The 21,679-nt window shown below is 43.7% G+C and overlaps 1 protein-coding gene across 1 annotated transcript in view; it reads left to right on the top strand.

The window, feature by feature from the left end:
• The window catches only part of LOC140487171 (proproteinase E-like), a 147,519-nt gene that overhangs the window by 83,697 nt on the left and 42,143 nt on the right, over window positions 1-21,679 (top strand). The gene's annotated exons all lie outside the window — the stretch shown is intronic.

Genomic DNA, 21,679 nt, shown 5'->3' with positions numbered 1-21,679 from the left:
AGGGTTTGAGCTATAGACTGGGGCTATTTTCCCTGGACCATTGGAGGCTGAGGGTTAACCTGAAAGATGTTTGCTAAATCATGAAGGGCATGGATAAGGATGAATAACTAAGGTCTTTTCATCAGGGTGGGGGAGTCCAAAACTAGAGGGTGAGAAGAGAAAGATTTAAAAGGGACGTAAGGGGCAATGTTTTCACACAGAGGGTGGTGTGTGCATGGACTGAGCTGCCAGAGGAAGCGGTGGAGACTGCAACATTTAAAAGGCATTTTGATGGTTATACGAATAGGGATAGTTTAGAGGGATATGGGCTAAGTGCTGGCAAATAGAACTAGATTAATTTAGGATACCTATTTGGCATGGGTGAGTGGGACTGAAGGGTCTGTTTCCACGCTGCACATCTCTATGACTCAATGTAACATATAGAATGCGACAGGGATCGGTGCTGGGACCTCAACTGTTTCCAATTTATACAACTAACTTGGAGGAAGGGGCAGAAATTTGCTGGTGACACAAGTGTAGATTGGCAAATATGTTATGAAAAGGACAAAAGGAGGCTACAAAAAGACAATGGTTAAGTGAAAGGGCAAAGATATGGCAAATGGAGCACATGGGGTAAAATAAGAAAGTCTCTGATTTGCAGGAAGAATGAAGAAGAAACATATCATCTAAGTGGTTAGAGAGGACAGAGCTCCATGTCAGTTGCAGTGCAGTCACTGGAAGTGAAGCAAACTGAGGCAGAAGCTCAGAACAGGCTGAGCAGGTGTGGGACATTTTAGTTTTATTGTTTAATAAAATGAGGGCATCACTGGCTGGGCCAGCTTTTGTCCCTAGTTACCTTTAAGAAAGCGGTGCTGAGCTGCCTTCTTGAACAATTCCAGTCTATGTGCTGTACATAGACCCACAATGCTCTTTGGGAAGGAATTCCAGGATTTTGACCCAGTGACACTGAAGGAACTGCAATATATTTCAAATCAGGAAGCGAGTGAATTGGGGGGGATACTTGCAGATGGCAGTGTTCCCATGTATCTGCTGCCCTTGTCCCTCCAGACAGTAGAGGTTGTATGTTTGGAAGGCTCTGTTGAAGAAGTCTTGGCAAATTGCTACATTATACCTTGTAGTTGGTACACACTGCTGCTAGCATGCATCAGTCATGGAAGGAACGAATATTGGAGGTGGTCAATCGGGTATTGAGCGAGCAGGCTACTTTATCCAAAATGGATTCAAGCCTCTTGTTGGAGTTGTGCTCATCCAGGCAAGTAGGGAGTATTCCATCACACTCCTGGCTTGTGCTTTGTGGATAGTCAACAGACTTTGGGGAGTCAGGGGATGAGTTACTTGCCACAGAATTCCCAGACTCTGACTTCATGAATTGATTCATGATCCAGTTGAATTTCTGATCAAGAGTGACCCCAGGATGTTGATAGCAGAGGGTTTAGCATTGATCATACCATTGAGGTCAAGGGCAGATGGTTAGACTCTCTGCTGATAGAGATGGCCATTATCTGGGACCATTTTGGATGGCCAGAGTGCTACTTCTATGTTACTTGTGTACATTTGCGAGGTGTGTGGGTATGTGGTGTGTGGGAGCTTGGTGTGTGGGTGTGTGGGAGTGTAATGTGTGGGAGTGTGGTGTGCAGGTATGGGGGACTTTAGATGTGTGGGAGTGTGGTGTGTGAGAGTGTACTGTATGGGTGTGTGGGAGAGTGGTGTGTGTAGTTTATGGGTTTGTGGGAGTGTGGTGTGTGTAGGTTATGGGTGTTGTATGTGGGAGCATAGGGATGTGGGAGTGTAGGTGTGCGGAGTGTAGGTGTGTGTAGGTTATGGGCGTTGTATGTGGGAGCATAGGGATGTGAGAGTGTAGGTGTGCGGAGTGTAGGTGTGTGTAGTTTATGGGTGGGTGGGAGTGTGATGTGTAGATATCTGGGAGTGTAGAGTGTGGGAGTGTGGTGTGTGGGAGTGTGGTGTGTGGGAGTGTGCTGTCTGATTTGTGTATTGTGTGTGTAGTGTGGGGTGTGTGTGGGATTGTAGTATGTGGGTGTGTGTGGTGTGTAGCGTGTGGGTGTGTGTTGTATGTGGGTCTGTGGATGTGTAGTGTATGGGTGTGTAATATGTGGCAGTGTGATGTGTGGGAATGTTGTGTGTGGGTGAGTATAGTGCATGTAGTGTGTGGGTGCATGTGGTGTGTGGGTGTGTAGTATGTGGGAATGTGGTGTGTTGTTAAGTGGAGTGTGTGGGAGTGTAGTATGTGGGTGTGTAGTGTGGGTGCGTGTCGTATGTGGGTGTATGGGTGTGTAATGTGTTTCAGTGTAGTGTGTGGGAATGTGGTGTGTGGTGTGTGGGTGCATAGAATGAGTGTAGTGTGTGTAGTGCGTGGCTTTGTGGGGTGAGGACAGGGAGATCAATGTAAAAGACCCTCCCTGTTTACCAGTTGGTTTGTAACACTGGAACTTTGGAATTTCGTAGTCACTGTTGTCATGGCACCATTCTTTGATGTCACCAATAAGCTTGATTCTTACCGAAAGTCTAGGAGATTATGACATCAATCAGCTTAGATTTCAGCTCCAGCGACACCCCTTATTTCTTGCTCGATGCTTTTTAATGCTTCTGTTGTTTCAATCACGTGTTACCTTCATTGTCAACTGCCTTTACTTTGAGACCAGCCTTCCTCAGAACGGCTGCAGGTTGCAGGTAAGACATCAACGCAACCTTTCAACCATATACTCCTGCACCAGGGACAAAATTCCAAACAAATGTACACTATGACTTTTAAGAATATGCTATTTGCATGATACCACACGCTTTGGATCCCCTTGTGCTGAAGGTCTTATTGAAACATACAGTATGCCCAGAAATCCCCATAAGCCCTTATGCTGTGAGAGAGTGGTCTGACTTTGCTTGACCGCTTTACACAATGGCTGGGAATGCTGCAGATGCTGTCTCTAGGTGTCTCTAGTACGCATAAATGAAGGGAACCAAACACTATTGGAGACCAACAGATAGCAGCAGGCATTTTCCAAGATGGCGCTGTTGGAAATTGCGGGCCTGATCCCTGGGGCCAGCCTCCTGACACTGAGAAAGGCCTAATGCAGATGGAGCAGGTCAGGCACAGCTTTACACTGGGCCAATTCCTTGTCTCTTTTGTCCTACATTATTGCTAACTTTTCTGGTTGTGTGGCAGCCATTTTGGCATAACGGATAAACACGTTGTTCGGCAAAATGAACCAAACAGACTGACTATTATATGGTCACATATGTAGTGATATACAGATAGATATGGTTCTTAAGGCTAAAGGAATCGGAGAGAAAGCAGGAACAGAGGACTAAGTTGGATTATCAGCCATGATCTTATTGAATGGTGCAGCAGCTTGAAGGGCCGAATGGCCCTTTCCTGTTCCTACTCTCCATGTTTTGATTATCATCCCATTGAGCTCACAGTCTGCTGACATTTCTTCATGTCCACAACAAGTGCACATTGTTTGTCTCAACGTATTGTTGCAATCACCAACTTTCATGTGAAACGTTTAACCAAGGCCCTATCTACCCTCTCAGGTAGATGTAAAACAAAATGAAGACGCTATGCAAATAAGAACAAGGGAGCTGTCCTGAGTGTCAAGGACACATCATGAGAAAGCAGCTTATCAGCTCATCACTGTGTTGGTGTTTATGGGAGCATGAGTGTGTTTCAACATGGTTTTCACTACGAAGTGCAGTAAAAGAATTTTCTTGGCTTGGAGATGCTTCAGGATGTGACAGGTCATAGACAGTCATGGAGATGTACAGCATGGAAACAGACCCTTCGGTCCAACCCGTTCATGCCGACCAGATATCCCAACCCAATCTAGTCCTGCCTAACAGCACCTGGCCCATATCCCTCCAAACCCTTCCTATTCATATACCCATCCAGATGCCTTTTAAATGTTGCAATTGTACCAGCCTCCACCACTTCCTCTGGCAGCTCATTCCATACACGTACCACACTCTGTCTGAAAAAGTTACCTCTTAGGTCTCTTTTATGTCTTTCCCCTCTCATCCTAAACCTATGCCCTCTAGTTCACGACTCCTCTACCCCAGGGAAAAGACTTTGTCTATTTTTCCTATCCATGCCCCTCATGATTTTATAAACCTCTATAAGGTCACCCCTCAGCCTCCGATGCTCCAGGGAAAACAGCCCCAGCCTGTTCAGCCTCTCCCTGTAGCTCAAATCCTCCAACCCTGGCAACATCCTTGTAAATCTTTTCTGAACCCTTTCAAGTTCCACAACATCTCTCTGAAAGGAAGGAGACCCAGACTGGCACACAATATTTTAACAGTGGCCTAACCAATGTCCTGTATGGCCGCAGCATGACCTCCCAACTCCTGTACTCAATATTCTGACCAAGAAAGGAAAGCATACCAAACACCTTCTTCACTATCCTATCTACCTGTGACTCCACTTTCAAGGAGCTATGAACCTGCAATCCAAGGTATCTTTGTTCAGCAACACTCCCTAGGAATTTACCATTAAGTGTATAAGTCCTGCTAAGATTTCCTTTCTCAAAATGCAGCACCTCGCATTTATCTGAATTAAACTCCATCTGCCATGTCTCAGCCCATTGGCCCATCTGATCAAGATCCCGCTGTAATCTGAGGTAACCTTCTTTGCTGTTCACTACACCTCTAATTTTGGTGTCATCAGTAAACTTACTAACTATACCTCTTATGCTCACAAGCAAATCATTTATATAAATGATGAAAAGTAGAGGACCCAGCACCGATCCTTGTGGCACTCCACTGGTCACAGGCCTCCAGTCTGAAAAACATCCCTCCACCACCACCCGCTGTCTTCTACCTTTGAGCCAGTTCTGTATCCAAATGACGAGTTCTCCCTGTATTCCGTGAGATCTAACCTTGCTCACCAGTCTCCCAGGGGGAACCTTGTCGAATGCCTTACTGAAGTCCATATAGATCACATTTACTACCCTGTCCTCATCAATCCTCTTTGTTACTTCTTCAAAAAACTCAATCAAGTTTGTGAGACATGATTTCCCACGCACAAAGCCATGTTGACTATTCCTAATCAGTCCTTACCTTTCCAAATACATGTACATCCTGTCCCTCAGGATTCCCTCCAACAACTTGCCCACCACTGAGGTCAGGCTCACCGGTCTATAGTTCCCTGGCTTGTCCTTACAACCTTTCTTAAATAATGGCACCACGTTTGCCAACCTCCAGTCTTCCAGCACCTCACCTGTGACTATCGATGATACAAATATCTCAGTAAGAGACCTAGCAATCACTTCTCTAGCTTCCCATAGATTTCTTGTGTACACCTGATCAGGTCCTGGGGATTTATCCACTTCTATGCATTTCAAGACATCCAGCACTTCCTCCTCTGTAATATGACATTTTTCAAGATGCCACCAAATATTTCCCTATATTCTATATCTTCCATGTCCTTCTCCACAATAAATATTGATGCAAAATACTCGTTTAGTATCTGCTCTATTTCCTGTGGCTTCACACAAAGGCCACCTTGCTGATCTTTGAGGGGCCCTATTCTCTCCCTAGTTACCCTTTTGTCCTTAATGTATTTGTAAAAACACTTTGGATTCTCATTAACTCTATTTGCCAAAGCTACATCATGACACCTTTTTGCCCTCCTGGTTTCACTCTTAAGTGTACTCCTACTGCCTTTATACTCCTCTAAGGATTCACCCGATCTATCTTGTCTATACCTAACATATGCTTCCTTCTTTTTCTTAACCAAACCCTCAATTTCTTTAGTCGTCTAGCATTCCCTATACCTACCAGCCTTCCCTTTCACCCTAACGGGAATATACTGTCTCTGGTCCCTCGTTATCTCATTTCTGAAGGCTTCCCATTTTCCCTTTACCTGCGAACATCTGCGCCCAATCAGCTTTTGAAAGTTCTTGCCTAATACCTGCCTTATAAAAGTTCCCAGTGCAGCAGAAAGAAGCACATCGCTGAAGCTGGGGACTCAACCACATATGGAAACCTCCCCTTGAACTGAGGGGCTTGCTAGACTATTCCAGATAGCAGTTCAGAGTCAGCTACTTTGCTATTGGTCTGGAGTCACATGGAGGCCAGACCAGATAAGGACGAGAAAATGGCATTTTCCAAAGGACATTCGTGAATTTTTACAATAAAGAATATCGCTTTATGGCTAATAGTAATGAGACTAGCCTTCAATTCCAGAGATTGTTGATTGAATTTCAATCCAGCCAACTGCTAAAATGAGATTTGAACCTATATGCCCAGAATGTCACAATTACCACAATGCCACCATCTGCCCCCAAGTACAGTTTTGGAGGTTAGGCAGCACACCCAGGAAGCCACCTGAATGCAGAAGCCATTGCAAGATGTGGATGGAGTGGAATATCATACAGGAGGATGATTCCTCAGTGACTATTTCTTCTGCCATTGACATTTTTCTGTAGTAAGGGTTCAGACCCATTTGTAGGTTTATCCATTTATCAATAGTTTTCTCACTTGTTCCAGCCACAGCCTGAACTTCACAGCAGAGCTGTTAATGTCACCAATGTCCTGACCTCACAGAGCACACGCTCCCTTTAGGCTGTCCGACATGACGTTAGTATCTCACCATAACCCAGAAGACAATGCAGCTTGTGGAGGGGCAGGGGGTGGACAGTTACTGAACAGCCATTTCCCTTCACTGTGGACAGTGTGAAGAACGACAAGCCAGAACAACCATCTAATGCCCTCTTGAATGCCTCAATTGAACCTGCCTTCATTACATTTCCAGACAGTGCATTCCATACCTTAACTACTCACTTTACAAAGTAGTTTTTATTTCTCACATCATGCTTGCTTTTACACATGTTACTTTGAATTGATGTCTTCTCATTCTTGTTCCTTTTACAAACTGGAACAGCTTCTCCTGAGTTATTCTGTCCCGCCTGCCTATGGTTTTTAGAACCTTGAACAACCATCCTCTCAGTCACCTTCTCTCCAAGGAAAACAGTCCAAACTTCTTCAATCTGTCCTTATAATTCCTTATTCCTGGAACCATACTTGTAAATCGCTTCTACACTCTCATTCACATCTTTCCCATAATTTCCCATAATTGTTTTGGTGCTGGTATTGTTGTGATCACTGTTGCATTGCTCCAGGAGACTTGAGACAAGGTGGAGGCAGATTCTGTCATTCTCTGTGACATCATGGCCACATTCTCCGGCAGACTATCCATTGCTCCAAACATTGGCTGATATGTGCCCTTTGGGCTTCTTTGTTAGGCCAGGCACCCTCCTCCCACCCTTCCAGCCTATGGTTTGCATGTTCGTTCTCTGTACCAGAATGAGTGTGTGGCCTCACCTTCTGGGGCTGGTACCTGTGTCACCCTAACCTCCCGCCCAGACTCCTGTACACCTGTGCCTTCTCATTTGCACATCTTCTGACCAGAGGTGTGTAGCCTGAGACTCAGCTGATGCTCCCAGTGGTGAGATTGAGTGACTGGGACGTGCTACCAAAGCATACCTAAGAGTCTGTTGAGGTAAGGAAGGAATTAACTTTGTTTAGAAAACATCTCTCAATGTTGAGAGAAAGTAGGACTGCAGATTTTGGAGATCAGAGTTGAGGGTGTGGTGCTGGAAAAGCACAGAAGGTCAGGCAGCATCCGAGGAGCAGGAGAGTTGATGTTTTGGGCATAAGCCCTTCATCAGGAAAGTGGGGTAGGGGCTAAGAGAAAAGTAAGAGGGTAGGGGTGGGGCTGGGGGGAAGGTAGCTGGGAAGGCAATAGGTAGATGCAGGTGGGGGGGGGGGGGGAATATTGATAGAGTGGTGTGGAGGGGATAATTGGGAAGGAAGGTGGACAGGTAGGACAGTTCAAGAGGGCAGTGCCAAGTTGGAGGGTTGGATTTGCGATGAGGTGGGGGCAGGAGAGATGAGGATATTGATGAAATTGATGTTGATGCCATGTGATTGGGGAGTCCCAGGGCGGAAGATGAGGTGTTCTTCCTCCAGGCATCAGGTGGCTTGGATCTGACGGTGGAGGAGGCCCAGGACCTGAATGTCCTTGGGGAAGTGGGAGGGTGAAGTTGAAGTGGTCAGCCATAGGGCGTTGGTGTTGTTTGGTGCCTGTGTCCTCGAGATGTTCGCTAAAACATTCTGCAAGTTGGCATCCTGACTTCCCAATGTAGAGGGGACCACGTTGAGAACAACAGACACAGAAGATGAGGTGTTTAGATGTGCAGGAACATCTCTGCCAGATGTGGCCTTGGATGCAGATGAGGGGGAAGGCATGGGCACAGGTTTTACACCACTTGTGGTGGCAGGGGAAGGTGCTGGGAGTGGAGGGTGTATTGACAGAGGTGGGGTGGGGAGTGTGGACCTAATGAGGGAGTTGTGGAGGGAATGGTTTCTGCAGAATGCTGACAGCGGCGGGGAGGGAAATATATCTCTGGTGGTGGGGTCTAATGTTAGGTGGTGGAAATGGTTTTGGATAATGTGCTGTATCCAGAGATCAGTGAGTTGCAAGGTGAGGACTGGGGCATGGGGGGTGTCCTTGTTGTGGTTGGAGAGGTGGGGTTCAAGAGTGGAGGTGGGGGAGGTGGAGGAGATGCGCTGAAGGGCATTGTTGATCATGTAGAAGAGGAAATTGCAGTCCTTGTAATAGGAGGCCATCTGGGCCATCTCTCATTGTTGAGCAAGGAGAAGAAATACAATAGTAGACATGGTTAGCTCCACTCCTAGAGAATGTTGGTGAGGCCACTGCTGCATTACAGTGCACAGTTCCTTATCTTAGAACATATTTATAAATATATTAGAAGCAGTTCAGGGAAAGTCCATCCAACTTACAACTGGGATGCTGGGAGAGGGAGTGTTACTTTATGAGGAAACATTGTACAGGCCTGGCCAGTATCCACTGGAGTTTAGGAGAATGGGCAGTGACCTTACTGAATCAGATTTTCTCCAATGTTCTGTGTTAGATTGTTCTAAGAGCTGTTAATAATCCTGCAATAAATTAGAAAAGAGAGACTTATTACATTATACAAGCCTCAATTTACAGCTTCCAGAGAGATCTCTTGATGATGATTAAGTGGCCTGTACTGTAATGGGAGAACATCATGCTCTACAAAGGAGCCTCACACATTCATCATTTTCACTCCCCTATGATGCGTTAAAAGTTTTTGTATTCTGTATTGACTTCTATGTGAAACCTTTTGCTTGCAAATAAGTAGATTAATTGCCATTGTTTGTCAATTTATCTTGCAATAGGAGAGTGATAAACTGCAGCATATTGCCCTTAAAGACTTCCTTTACATTTATGTCAAACTGCTGCATACTCTGCCTGGTGGTCAGTATCTAATAAATGGATTCCTACCGAGTGAACAGGTTGTAGTGCATTGAAGATGTTTTGTCCTCTTGAAGCACACATGTACCAGTAGAGGGAGTCTGTTGGGAAGGGACGATAAAGAATCTGTATGGAAGAGCTCATGCAGTTGTATGTCCAAATGTCTCTGGCTGATTATGCAACTGTTTCAGCCCCAAGAATTTCTCAACAAATAATTCTGACTTTCTGATAGGTCAATGTAGTTGTAGACGATGAATAATTTGCCACCAGATGAATAAGAGCTGGTTTATTCTCAACAAATAAATAACTTCATAGACTCATTATCTCACAATAGACTCAATGTTTATAAGATTAGGTTACTTAGTGTGGAAACAGGCCCTTCGGCCCAACAACCCGCCGAAGCACACCCAGATTTACCCCTTCACCTACACTACGGGCAATTTAGCATGGCCAATTCACCTAACCTGCACATTTTTGGATGTGGGAGGAAACCGGAGCACCTGGCGTAAACCCATGCAGACACGGGGAGAATGTGCAAACTCCACACAGTCAGTCGCCTGAGGTGGGAATTGAACCCGGGTCTCTGGCGCTGTGAGGCAGCAGTGCCGCCCACGCCCATAAATACGTAAATAATTCTCAACTCAATGTCTCTCAGTAGATTCAATATATCTTATGTAAATTTTCCATCCCTTTATCTAACCATTCTAGTTGTAAAATGTTACACATAATTCCAATTTTTCCAGTTACATAAGAACATTGAAAATAGGAGCAGGCCATTCAACATGACCATGGCTGATCTTCCAAATTCCATGCCATATACCGTGCTTTCCCCACTTCCAAGGATGCCTTTAGCTTCGAGAAATTTATTTCCTTCTTAAGTGTATTCAATGATTTCAACTTCATAGCCTTCTTTGCAGAGAAGCCCACAAGCTCAACACCCTCAGAGTGAAGACATTTCCCCTCATCTCAGTCCAAAATAGACTACTCTGTATTTTGAGATCATTTATTTTGAGCCCTGACACCAGAGGGAGCATGATCCTTGTATCCAGTCTGTGTAGCCCTGTCAACTCTGGGGGGGATCATCATCCCTGCATCCAGTCTGTGTCACCCTGTCAAACCTGGGGGGGGGGATCATCGTCCCTGCATCCAGCCTGTGCATCCCTGTCAGACCAGGGGAACATGGTCCCTGCATCCAATCTGTGCCGCCCTGTCAAACCAGGGTTGGGGGAGCACGGTCCCTGCATTTGGTATGCGCTACCCTGTCAAACTGGGGTGAGTCTGATCCCTGCATCCAATCTGTATAGCTCTGTCACACTTTATACTTTAAAATGACTGGTCTGACCAGTGCCTTGTCTAATTTTAGCAAAATGTCCCTATTTTTATTCACCGTTCCCTTTGATATGAAGGCTACTATTCCGTTTGTCTTTCCTATCACCGGTTAAGTTTGTATGCTAGCTCTTTGTAATTTATGCATGAGAACTCCCAATTCTTTACTGAAAGGCACGAATCAATATTTTATTTGGGAGAGCTGTTGGCTGGTGTGCGGTTTGTCCTCGCTGCTAATGCTTAATGCCTGCTGTTTAAATCCAGCAAGAGTGCAGAATGGCCTAAACTAATGCAGGAATTACAAAATGACTTCTTATATAAAATCTCCATGTCTATGTGTAATCCATGTATAAAGACAATCAGTGTGTCTTAAAGTAAGAGAAACAGAAAGTATTGGAGAAACTCTTCTGAGCTGATGACTTTGAGCTTCCAAAGAAGAGTCATTATCATCTAAAACACTAACTCTGTTTTCACAAATACATCCTGGATTTCTCCAACAATTTCTGTTTCTATTTTAAAACTCCAGCATTCATAGTATTCGGTTTTATCAATGTGTTTTAAAAGCTAATTCATTTGATGTAAACTGTCCTTTCTGTATTAGAAATGTAACTTTTACAATACACATTAAAAAGATCAGAATAAATGGGGGGAGCTCTATAATAGTGACTGATTTACTTGGCTAAAGAAGAGTCATGGCATTTTCCCTGTAACCAGGAAACTAGGACAGCCCAGAAATGTTTTTGTGTTGAGAGTTAAAGCTAAATTGCTTTTAAAATCTTCTGTAAACACTGAGAGGTTACAAATCTTCATTTAACTTCATCAAATAAAAGAAGGTACTGTAAAAAGGAGATAATAGAAACATAGAAAATAGGTACAGGAGTAGGCCATTCCACCTGTTAAACCTGCATCACCATTCAGTATGGTCATGGCTAATCATACAGTTCCAATATCTCACATCCATCCTCTCTCCATACCCCTTGATCCCTTTAGCCACAATGACCACGTCCAGCTCCCAATCAATCCAAAAGTCAGTTTGAGAACAGTCCAGAGCAGGTTATGTCATCATGGAGGTGGGTGAAGATCAAGAAGTTGCTCTGATTTTAGTGATTGAATTTAATTGAATTTGACCAATTGACAGTGAATTGGCCTGTGTTTGCTGAGAAAGTTTGCAAGTGCAATTTGGACCTGATATTATTTGTAATTTACTTAAATATATCCAAAGAAAATGATGATTAGCTCAGCCTGCACTAATAGCAGAGAACAATGATAACTTCTTCATGAGCTGTTTTGGAAGGCGTCACATTCCTTGTGCCAAAGGAATCTACAAGCAGATTCATTTGGAAGTATTAAGAAGTGACCACAGCCTTCAGGTTCCCCTTCAAGCCACTCACCATCCTGGCTTGGAAATGTATCACCGTTCCTTCACTGTCAATTAGTCAAAATCCTGGAATATCATTGTGCAGCAACCCACAGCAGGTAGACAGCAGCAGTTGATGAAAGCAGTTCATCACCACCTTCTCCAGGGCAACTATGAACAGACAGTAAATGCTGGCCCAGCCAGTGACGCCCATATCCCACTAAATGATTAAAAAAAACAATGAAATTGAGACATTCATAGTCAAGAGAGGGTAAGTGCAAGTTTTACTCCTGGGAACTGGAGGAGATGAGGCTATTTCTCCAGAGACTTGTGGCATAGCTGTGGATGGTCCCTAAGATTGATATGCCTGACGAGACAGTTCCTGGAGGAAAATAAGGTAAACCTTAGTGTGTAACGTATGTAGTTATAAGCTATAGTATTTATTCACTTCTATTTACCTTGTTAAATTTTCTCCTGTGCAGGAACATTTGTTCTGTTGAAGTGACATTTTTGTGACATGGTTCTTTTGGCTAAACGAAGATTTCTATTTTCTATTTAAAACATGAATGGTACCTCACCTGATTCTAACATGACAACAAGAGTCACATTGCACGAGCCACAAGTTTGTAACCCGAGTTCACATGTGTCTCATGAAAATGGAATCGCTGTTGCATCAAGCTGATTGTCACATTCCACTGCATTAGAGTCATGTGTTTCTATAGTTCAGTACACATTTCAGTAAATTGCTATAGTAGGAGCATCTTGTGACAGATCATTGTTGGAAATGTGGACACTTCAAAATGTATCAGACACCAATAGCTTTCAGAGGCTGATACCAACTTGCAAACTGGCATTCTCACCCTCTCCGTGGGATTGTCAGCATTACAGAGGAGGACGTGAGTGGAAATTTTGATGGGAAGGTTGGAAGGACATTGAGGTTGAGTATGAGCTGTCTGGTTTGGTCTCAGTGGGGGTTGGATTTGGGGATGAGATACTGAGTATGTAATGTGTCAGCTATAAGCCAGTGTCACAAAATGACTGGTTCAAGTCCCATTCCTGGGCTCCAACAGAAATGTCTCAGCTAGGGCAGCACTAAGGAAGTGCTGACTTATCAGTCCTTCACTGAGATATTCTGGTGGATATGAAAGACCCAGTGGTGCCATCTTTATGACAGCAGGGCAGCCCTGGCCAATATTTATCCTTGAATCTATATCACAAAAAGCAAATGATCAAATTATTACACTGATGTTTATGGTTCCTTGCTATGTGCTGAATTACCTGCTGTCTTCTCAATGCCCCTGCAGTGACTACATTTCAAAATTCTTTCATTAGTTTTAAACCACATTGAGCTGTCCAGTCACTATAACAAGTGCTATTTAAATGTAGTTATTTTTCTGGTGAGGTTAAGAAACTGTGGTATTGGTTTTCTTGGCCATTTATACTGCTTAGAGGGTGCATTTAGATAGGTCCTGTGGGAGTTACCTTTTGGGAATCTCAAGCGTTCTTTGGGAAAAGTCAAGTTTCCTTTTTGATTGCGAGAAGAAGACATGAATGTAACTAAGGAATGGTTAAACCATTGGAATTCTCAAACTGTCAAAACATTTAACTCTTCTGCCCTTTAAATTAAAAGCAAAATAGGGCGCAGTATTAAATAAATTCAGGTCTTACTTTCACTTTGTCCCTTGACATTATCCTGAGAGCTATCATTCTAGTATCTGAGCAGTATGACTAATTTCACAACCTATCATTGTCATAACTGCTTGTCAGTTTGTAATTTTATTGTCCGCTCCAAGTGGTTATAACGTCTTTGAGTGCCCTTGAATACAGATATTTGTTTTTATACGGGATTAAATTGTTGAAAAGTTTAATACTAATGAATTAGCTTTTATTAACAGAAGCTTTTTTTTAAAAAAAGTAGTCATCATTAGACACTTGAGATGTAATTCTGGAGCCTTCCTGGAGGTGGCGATAGGGCTGGCTAGAAGCAGAACTATTTACATTCTTTTATCAACCTGCTACCAACTAAGGCTCTTAAGTGTTCAGTTAATGGCCATTTAAAGGTTTCAACTCACCACCTCCTTGTCAGTTGCCCCTCAATGATTGAGAAAGGTAGCCAAGCTGATCTACCTGCTGTGTCGGGGGGAACCTCCAATTGCCCCATTCTGGGTGTAATCAAAGTGAATGGGCCCTGAAGGTTATCCCACTGGCATTGCCTCTGACCTCTGAGCCTACCTACATCCCATAAGAACAACATTAAAAATGCCTACCTTCTCATCGGTGGATCCACTAAGAAGTAGGCCTCAAGTGGCAGACTATTGACCCAGAACCTGCTCGCTTCTGGATTCCAGGATGGCAGTATTGAGGCCTGTAATTCATTGAGGAACTTATCCACCCTTATCTTACAGAGTCATGGAGATGTACAGCACAGATACAGACCCTTTGGTCCAACCTGTCCATGCTGACTAGATATCCTAATCTAATCTCGTCCCATTTGCCAGCACTTGGCCCATATCCCTCCAAACCCTTCCTATTCATGTATCCATCCAGATGCCTTTTAAATGTTGTAATTGTACAAGTCTCCACCTTCCTCTGGCAGCTCATTCCATAGATGCACCACCTTCTGCATGAAGAAGTTTCCCCTTAGGTCCCTTTTAAATCTTTCCCCTCTCACTGTAAACCTACACCCTCTAGTTCTGGACTCCCCTACCCCAGAGGAAAGACTTTGTATATTTACCCTATTCCATGCTTGTTATCATTTTATAAACCGCTCTATCAGCTCCCCAGGGCTGTGTGCTCAATCCACTGCTGTTCACCCTGCTGACACAGTTGCCATTTGCAATTCCATTTGCAATTTTCAGACAACATTTTGAACTGCTGCTAAAAGAAATGCTTAATTAATGATCATTTGTTCCATTGTAATTTGTCCACCACTGTGCCTATTGTCTTGTCTTGTCAGGAATTACTGTGCTGTCTTGCATGTTTTGCACTTTCCTATGGACTTTAAGCTGCTCTGTGTATGACTGCACTCTTGTGTAGTCTGTGTGTTCATCTCACATCTTTGGTCCTGGAGTAACGCTGTTTCGTTTTTATTGTACCAGCTGTATATGGTAGAAACGACACACAAAGCTACTCTACTCCAAGGTCACCCCTTAGCTTCCGATGTTCCAGGGAGAACAGCCCCAGCCTATTCTGAACCCTTTCAAGTTTCACAACATCCTTCCAATAGGAGGGAGACCAGAATTGCACACAGTCTGTCAGGTCTTAATGTGCGGATTCACAGTTGATTGGATATGTTCCTCAGTGACAGATGTGGGATGTTATTCACTATCTTGCATGCTTTCCCTTCCCATCATGCCTACAGTTATACAAAAAATGGAAACATTTCAAACCCAGAATTTTAATTTATTTCATCACAGCATGGCTGCTGAGGTGTGCCCATGATGGGTACTGGGTGTGTTGCCATGGAGGTTGTAAAGGCAAAGGGTGGTGAGTGGGAGGCATGGGCTGCTATGAGTTGGCCAAATGGCCTATAAAATGGATGGGGCATGGGGAGTGTGAGGGATGGGGCTAGATAGCAGTTTCCTAGAATTATTTTACAGTTGGTTCTAATTCCTGGGGCATTGAGGCCAGGCCTTCCACTTCTGCAGCTAGGAGACTCTGGAGCTGCCTGCTCTTTACCCCTGGGTATATGGATTGATTCCTGCTGGTACCCAATCTCTCAGAGCAGAACGTCTGACCATCCGAGGCATTTTTACCTACACCGGGTTTGCAGATGGGTTTTCCAATTCCTGTGAGTGGAAATTTGGGCTGTAGAGGACTGCATGACAGTCAGAGGCCATGTGTCCTTCTGGATCTAAGCTGGTGCTTTCACAGAGCTTTCCCAATGCACCAGCCTTTCCCCAGAGCCTTGCAAATGAATCTTATTCAATGAACTTGTAGAATTGTCCTGTCAGAAAGTACAGTCCATGTTTAACAACACTGTGTGCAAACAATTCTTCTCCTTTCCACCCTTGTTCTTTTGTCATTTGTTCTAAGCCTATAATCCCTTATTGTCATTTCTTGCTGCTACTAGTTTGAAATGCCATTGCATAATTCTGTCCTGTCTCTGTTTATCTTTACCTGCTCCAAAGGGAATAATGGCAGCTTCTCTACAAAAATGAAGTCCCTCAGGTCATAGAGTAAAGTTCCTTCCTAGAATCCCTACAGGGTGGAAACAGGCCATTTGGCCCAACAAGTCCATACCTACCCTCCGAAGAGTATCCCACCCAAACCCATTCCCTGTTACTCTACATTTGTTCCTGACTAATGTGCAGAACCAACACATCCCTGAACACTATGGGCAATTTAGCATGGCCAATTCACCTGACCTGCACATCTTTGGACTGTGGGAGAAAACTGGAGCACCTGGAGGAAATCCACGCAGAATGCAAAAACTCCACACAGACATCTTGGTGAAACCTTTGTATTTTTTCCAAGGGGGCCCAGAATTGGTCACAATGCATCAACTAAGTATAAACAGTGATTTGCAAAGCCTGAACATAATTTCCTTGCCTTTGTACTCAGAATCTGTCTTTAGAATGTTAGTTTCCCATGTGCTTTCTTAACTACCTTTGCAACTTTTAAAAGATTCGCTCGTGGGATATGGGTGTCGGTGACTGGCCTGATAGGTATGCATTGCCTCTCCCTGGTTGTACTTTAGAAGGTGGTGGTGAGCTGCCTCCTTGAACCGCTACAGTCCCATGTGCCTCGACAGGTTCCCCAGCTCTTGTGTTGCATCTCAGATGGTACTGCCTCTTCATATTGTTTCTCCCCAAGAGCATCACTTCACAATTACCCATCTTTAGTTGTGTAACTGTGTGTCTGTGAATTTAACTCGGCCATCTTCCTGATGTCTGCCTTGTCTATTTTGTTCAGTATTTGATATGGCACAGAGTTTTGCATCAGCTGCCATCATTAAGCTCATACTGCTTTATTTCCAGATATAAGGGTGGCATTGTGGCTCAGTGGTTAGCACAGATGCCTCACAGCACCAGGGACCTGGGTTTGATTCCACCCTCAGGCGACTGCCTGTGTGGAGTTTGCACATTGCCCTGCTCCATGTGCTCTGGTTTCCTCCCATTATCCAAAGTTGTGCAGTTCAGGTGGACTGGCCATGCTAAATTGTCCCTGGGGTGTCCAGGGATGTACACGATAGGTGGATTAGCCACAAGAAGTGTGAGATTACAGGTATGGGGTGGTTCTGGGTGGAATGCTCTCTGGAGGATCAGTGCTGACTCGATGGGTTGAATGTCCTCTTTCTGCACTCTAGGGATTCAATGATTAGGTCATTTATATCGAGCAAGAAAATGAACTTGAATTCTTTCATGGAATGTTCATATCCCTGGCAAGGTGTGAACATCTTTCAAGTCCTTAACTGCTCTTGAACTGAATGCCTTATTAGTCACAGAGGTCTACAGTGCAGAGAAAAGGCCCTTTGGCCCATCGAGTTTGTGCTGGTAAAAAAGAAGAGTCATTTAACTATTCCAATCTCATTTCTTTTTCTTATTTGCCCTTTCACCCATTCACATTATCCGCGTGCAAGTGGGAGAGCAGCATTGGACGTGGGGCATATAGGAGTCAGAATAGGGAAATAACACATGTTACTGAAGTAACTGCACAGAGGCCAGTATCCCATCACCAAGTCACCCTTTATTTATTTGTGCACAGTACACTGGCTATGGCCAACCAGTTAGATTCAGTCCCTGAACTGAGGAGATTCCAAATCCCCTATTTGTATATTTTTTCTCCCCCTACACTAACACTGCACAGCAGTGATGTTTACATGCCGTTCTGGAGTAATACATGTTTTGTTAACACAAATTGGCTATAAGGTGATTAATGGATTGCTGACACTGTTTGGAACTGAACCAGAATAGCAATTTTCTCTCATGTCCTTGTACAGTGTGATTTTCTATAGCACAGGGCTACAGAGGAACACAGCTGTCATCTTATACCTGATTGACCTGTACGTTTTTCCCCCGGGCACACATGATCTGTGTGTGTAAGTGCAGGGACTTGGTGAAGACACCACATGCGAAAATCTTCATTCAATATTTTCACATGAAGAAAACACCCATGTGACCAGGGAACCAGTAACAAGCAAAGCTTGGTGGGGGGGGCGATGCCTATTAGACCATTTCAGAGGGCATTGAAGATTCAACTGCATTATTGTGGGTCTGGAGTCACATGTAGGCTAGTCCAGGCAAAGATGGCAGAGTTCCTTCCTTAAAGGACATTAGTGAAACAGATTACTTTGATCATGGCCTAGCATGCAATTCCAGGGGTGTAACTGGCTCATTGTAAATTCCACCAGCTGCAGTGGATGGTTCTTCTGATGGCACATGTGGCATTATTTCTCCCCATTCAGACATTTTCTACACAGCACAATTATCTGTCTCCTATCCCTCAGCCAAGATACCACCATCTTTTTACTACCATATTCTTCTGTTATCTGGATAGGTCTGTTGTTGGTACTTTAACAGATGCCTTTTGAAAATTCATATTGTCAATTGTTGACTGTCTCTTAGTAATCCATCATCCTACAAATGAGAATTAATCTTGTCCTTTATGATGCTCTTCCACATTGACTCCATTGTTATAGTTGTAGTTATATATCAGGATTAAGCTTTCCTCCTCTATCAGACAGGATTTGAACATTGGAAAAAGACACATATCATCAAATCTTGAACTTGTCAGCATAAGTCAGAAGGATATCGATGTAAACAAACATTTATACTGTGTAAGAGGAGCGTGCCCATTGGTTGGAAAGTGCCCACTGATTGTTGAGGCATTGCTATTAGTTAGTTAGTTATATTTGACAGTTAACTGCCAAGTTTTGTTTAAATTTAAACCAGACAAGTTGAATGAAGTGAAAACGCTGCCCTAACAAATGAAGCCATGATTGTTTGTCACCTACTATGTTCATCTAACACAGGAGCTGAGTGTATCTGTTCTTTGTCTGTTATAGGATCCTGGTTTGTTAATATATGTAGCTTTCAGTACCCAACTTTTCAATGTGATATGAAACTGGCTGACAATCCTAAATTGTCACAGCACTCCCCTCTCATACAGCAACAATGTTGGTTTCCCCTAATGGTATTTATGTGATGTGTCCTCATCAGTGCAAGACGAAACGTTCAGACAAAATGTATTTAATTTTATCAATTTTATCAATATTAGTACCTACCCCTTGTCCTCATTAATTGTAATGTTAATCATATTCTTTTATAATAGAAGATGTAAAACACTTATCCAGTACCTTAGTTGTTTTCCAATGCCATAAGGAGGTTTCTATAACATTAGTACTAACATTCTTTAATCCTTTGATACGTTCAGGAAAGATAGTTGGATTCACTTTTATGTTTTCCACTAATCTTTCATACTGTCCCTTTGCCATTCTTTTACCCTTCTCAATATCCCCAACATTTGATGTATTCTGCCTGATGGTTGAATCTATTCTCTGTCTGATATTTTGTCATAAATGTTCCTTTCTAATGTTAACCCTCCTTTGTCACCTATAGTTTTGGAGGCTATATCTTTTCTCCCTGATAGAATGATTGTCCCATGTACCAATGTACAGTGAAAACCTCTGCTTATGAGCAGTTCAGGCAGATCATAAACAAGCTTATACAAATCAGATGTTGTAAAAAGAGGTGTATAGTTACACTGGGAGAAAGTGAGGACTGCAGATGCTGGAGACCAGAGTTGAAAAGTCTGGTGCTGAAAAAGCACAGCAGGTCATGCAGCATCCGAGGAGCAGGAGAATCGATGGTTCGGGCATAAGCCCTTCTTCAGGAATGCACAGGGCGCGTATTAGGCGAGAGCAACATTAGCAAGTTGCGCATTATTTGAGGCTAGAGAGTCCATCCATCAGTCTAATAACAGTAGGGAAGAAGCTATTCCTGAACCTGCTGGTCTGTGTATTCAAGCTTCTGTACCTCCTGCCTGATGGAAGAGTTTGTAGGAGATCATTACTGGGGTGCAATGGGTCTTTGATGTTGGCAGCCCTTCTGTGGTAGTGAGCCATGGATGGTAGGTTGGCTTCCGTGATGGTCTGAGCTGTGCACACCACCTTCTGTAGTTTCTTACTGTCCTGGGCAGTATGCTCTCAGTGGTGCACCTGTAGAAATTGGTGAGGTTCCTTATGGACATGCCAAATTTCCTGAGCCATCTGAGGGAGAAAAGATGTTGTTGTCCCTTCTGGATTGTTGCATCTACGTGGGACATCCAGAACAAATTGTCAGATATCGTCACTCTGAGGAACTTGATGCCCCCTCCACCCTCTCAACCTCAGTTTGCCTGATGTAGATGGGGGTGTGTTCTCCCTTCTTTCTGAAGTCAAAGACCACTTATTTAGTTTTGCCAACATTGAGGGAGAGGTTGTTCTCATTGCACCACATCACCAAGCCCTGTACCTCCCTTCTTATTTTGACTCATCATTGTAGGTATCCATCCCACGACGGTGGTGTCATCAGTGAAGTTGTAGATGGCATTCGTTTAGAATTTGGCAACACAGTTGTGAGTACACAGAGAGTACTGTAGGGGACACATCCCTGGGGGACGCCAGTGTTGATTGTTTTGTGGAGGACATGTAGTTACCTATCTTCACTGATTGTGGTCTCTGGGTCAGAAAGCTGAGGATCGAGTTGCAGAGGGTGGAGCTGAGACCAAGGTCAATTTTGAGATCAATCTGGAGGTGATAATGGTGTTGAAGGCAGAGCAGTAGTCAATGAGCAGGACTCTGACATAGGTGTCCTTGTTGTCCAGATGTTCCTGGGATGAGTGCAGGGATATGGCATCTGCTGTGGACCTGTTATGTCAATATTGTAGGGGATCGAGACAGGCTGGGAGACTGGAGTTAATTTAGAAGTATGTTTGGTTTACCCTAGATTTAATTTGTCTGGAAGGCCTAACATTATTTTTCTGGTTCCTGTTCACCTGTGCTCAATCTATTCTCAAATTACTGAAATTAACTCTGTTCCATTTGAATATTCACACCCTTGATTTTTCTTCATGCCCTTCCATCGCTATTGTAAATTTTTTATGATCACTGTTTCATGATGATGCACTCCACTTCGCCTACTTCATACGTAGAATTACATCTGGCATTGCTTCATTCTTTATTGGGACAGAAGCAGACAATCTCCCTGTATAAACTTCAAGAATTCCTCCTCTCCGTTGTTACACTGTCCAACTCCCATAAACCCACATACTTCACCCACTATATACCCTCCACCATACCCATACCGTCTCTCCATTAGCTTTGCAAAGGGAGCTTTGAGTCATTTAGCCTCTTTATTTACTGGGGTATGGCAGCTGGTGCTGTATAATTAGGATGTGGCTTCGATTCAGACTCACAGTGCTGCTCCCTCCATAGTTTGCTGAACTGAGGCAAGTTTTGAGGATTCAACAACAGAAAATGTCTCAGAAAGTTCAGAGGATTGAATAAGTATTTATTTTGTCTGATCAGAGTGGGGTTTCTATTCCTGGTCGAAAGATCTCAACCATATCACTGTTGCACAGTTCAGGGAAAAATAAAATGGCAGCCAATTCACTCACAGCAGACAGCAGCGTGATAATAACCAGATAACCAGTTGTGATGAATTGAGGGATAAGTACTGACCAGGGCACTGGGGATAGTCCTGCTA

This window comes from Chiloscyllium punctatum, chromosome 16 (genome assembly GCF_047496795.1).
Source record: "Chiloscyllium punctatum isolate Juve2018m chromosome 16, sChiPun1.3, whole genome shotgun sequence".
In the NCBI taxonomy this organism is placed as follows: Eukaryota; Metazoa; Chordata; class Chondrichthyes; order Orectolobiformes; family Hemiscylliidae; genus Chiloscyllium; species Chiloscyllium punctatum.
This window is presented reverse-complemented; position numbering and strand designations above follow the sequence as displayed.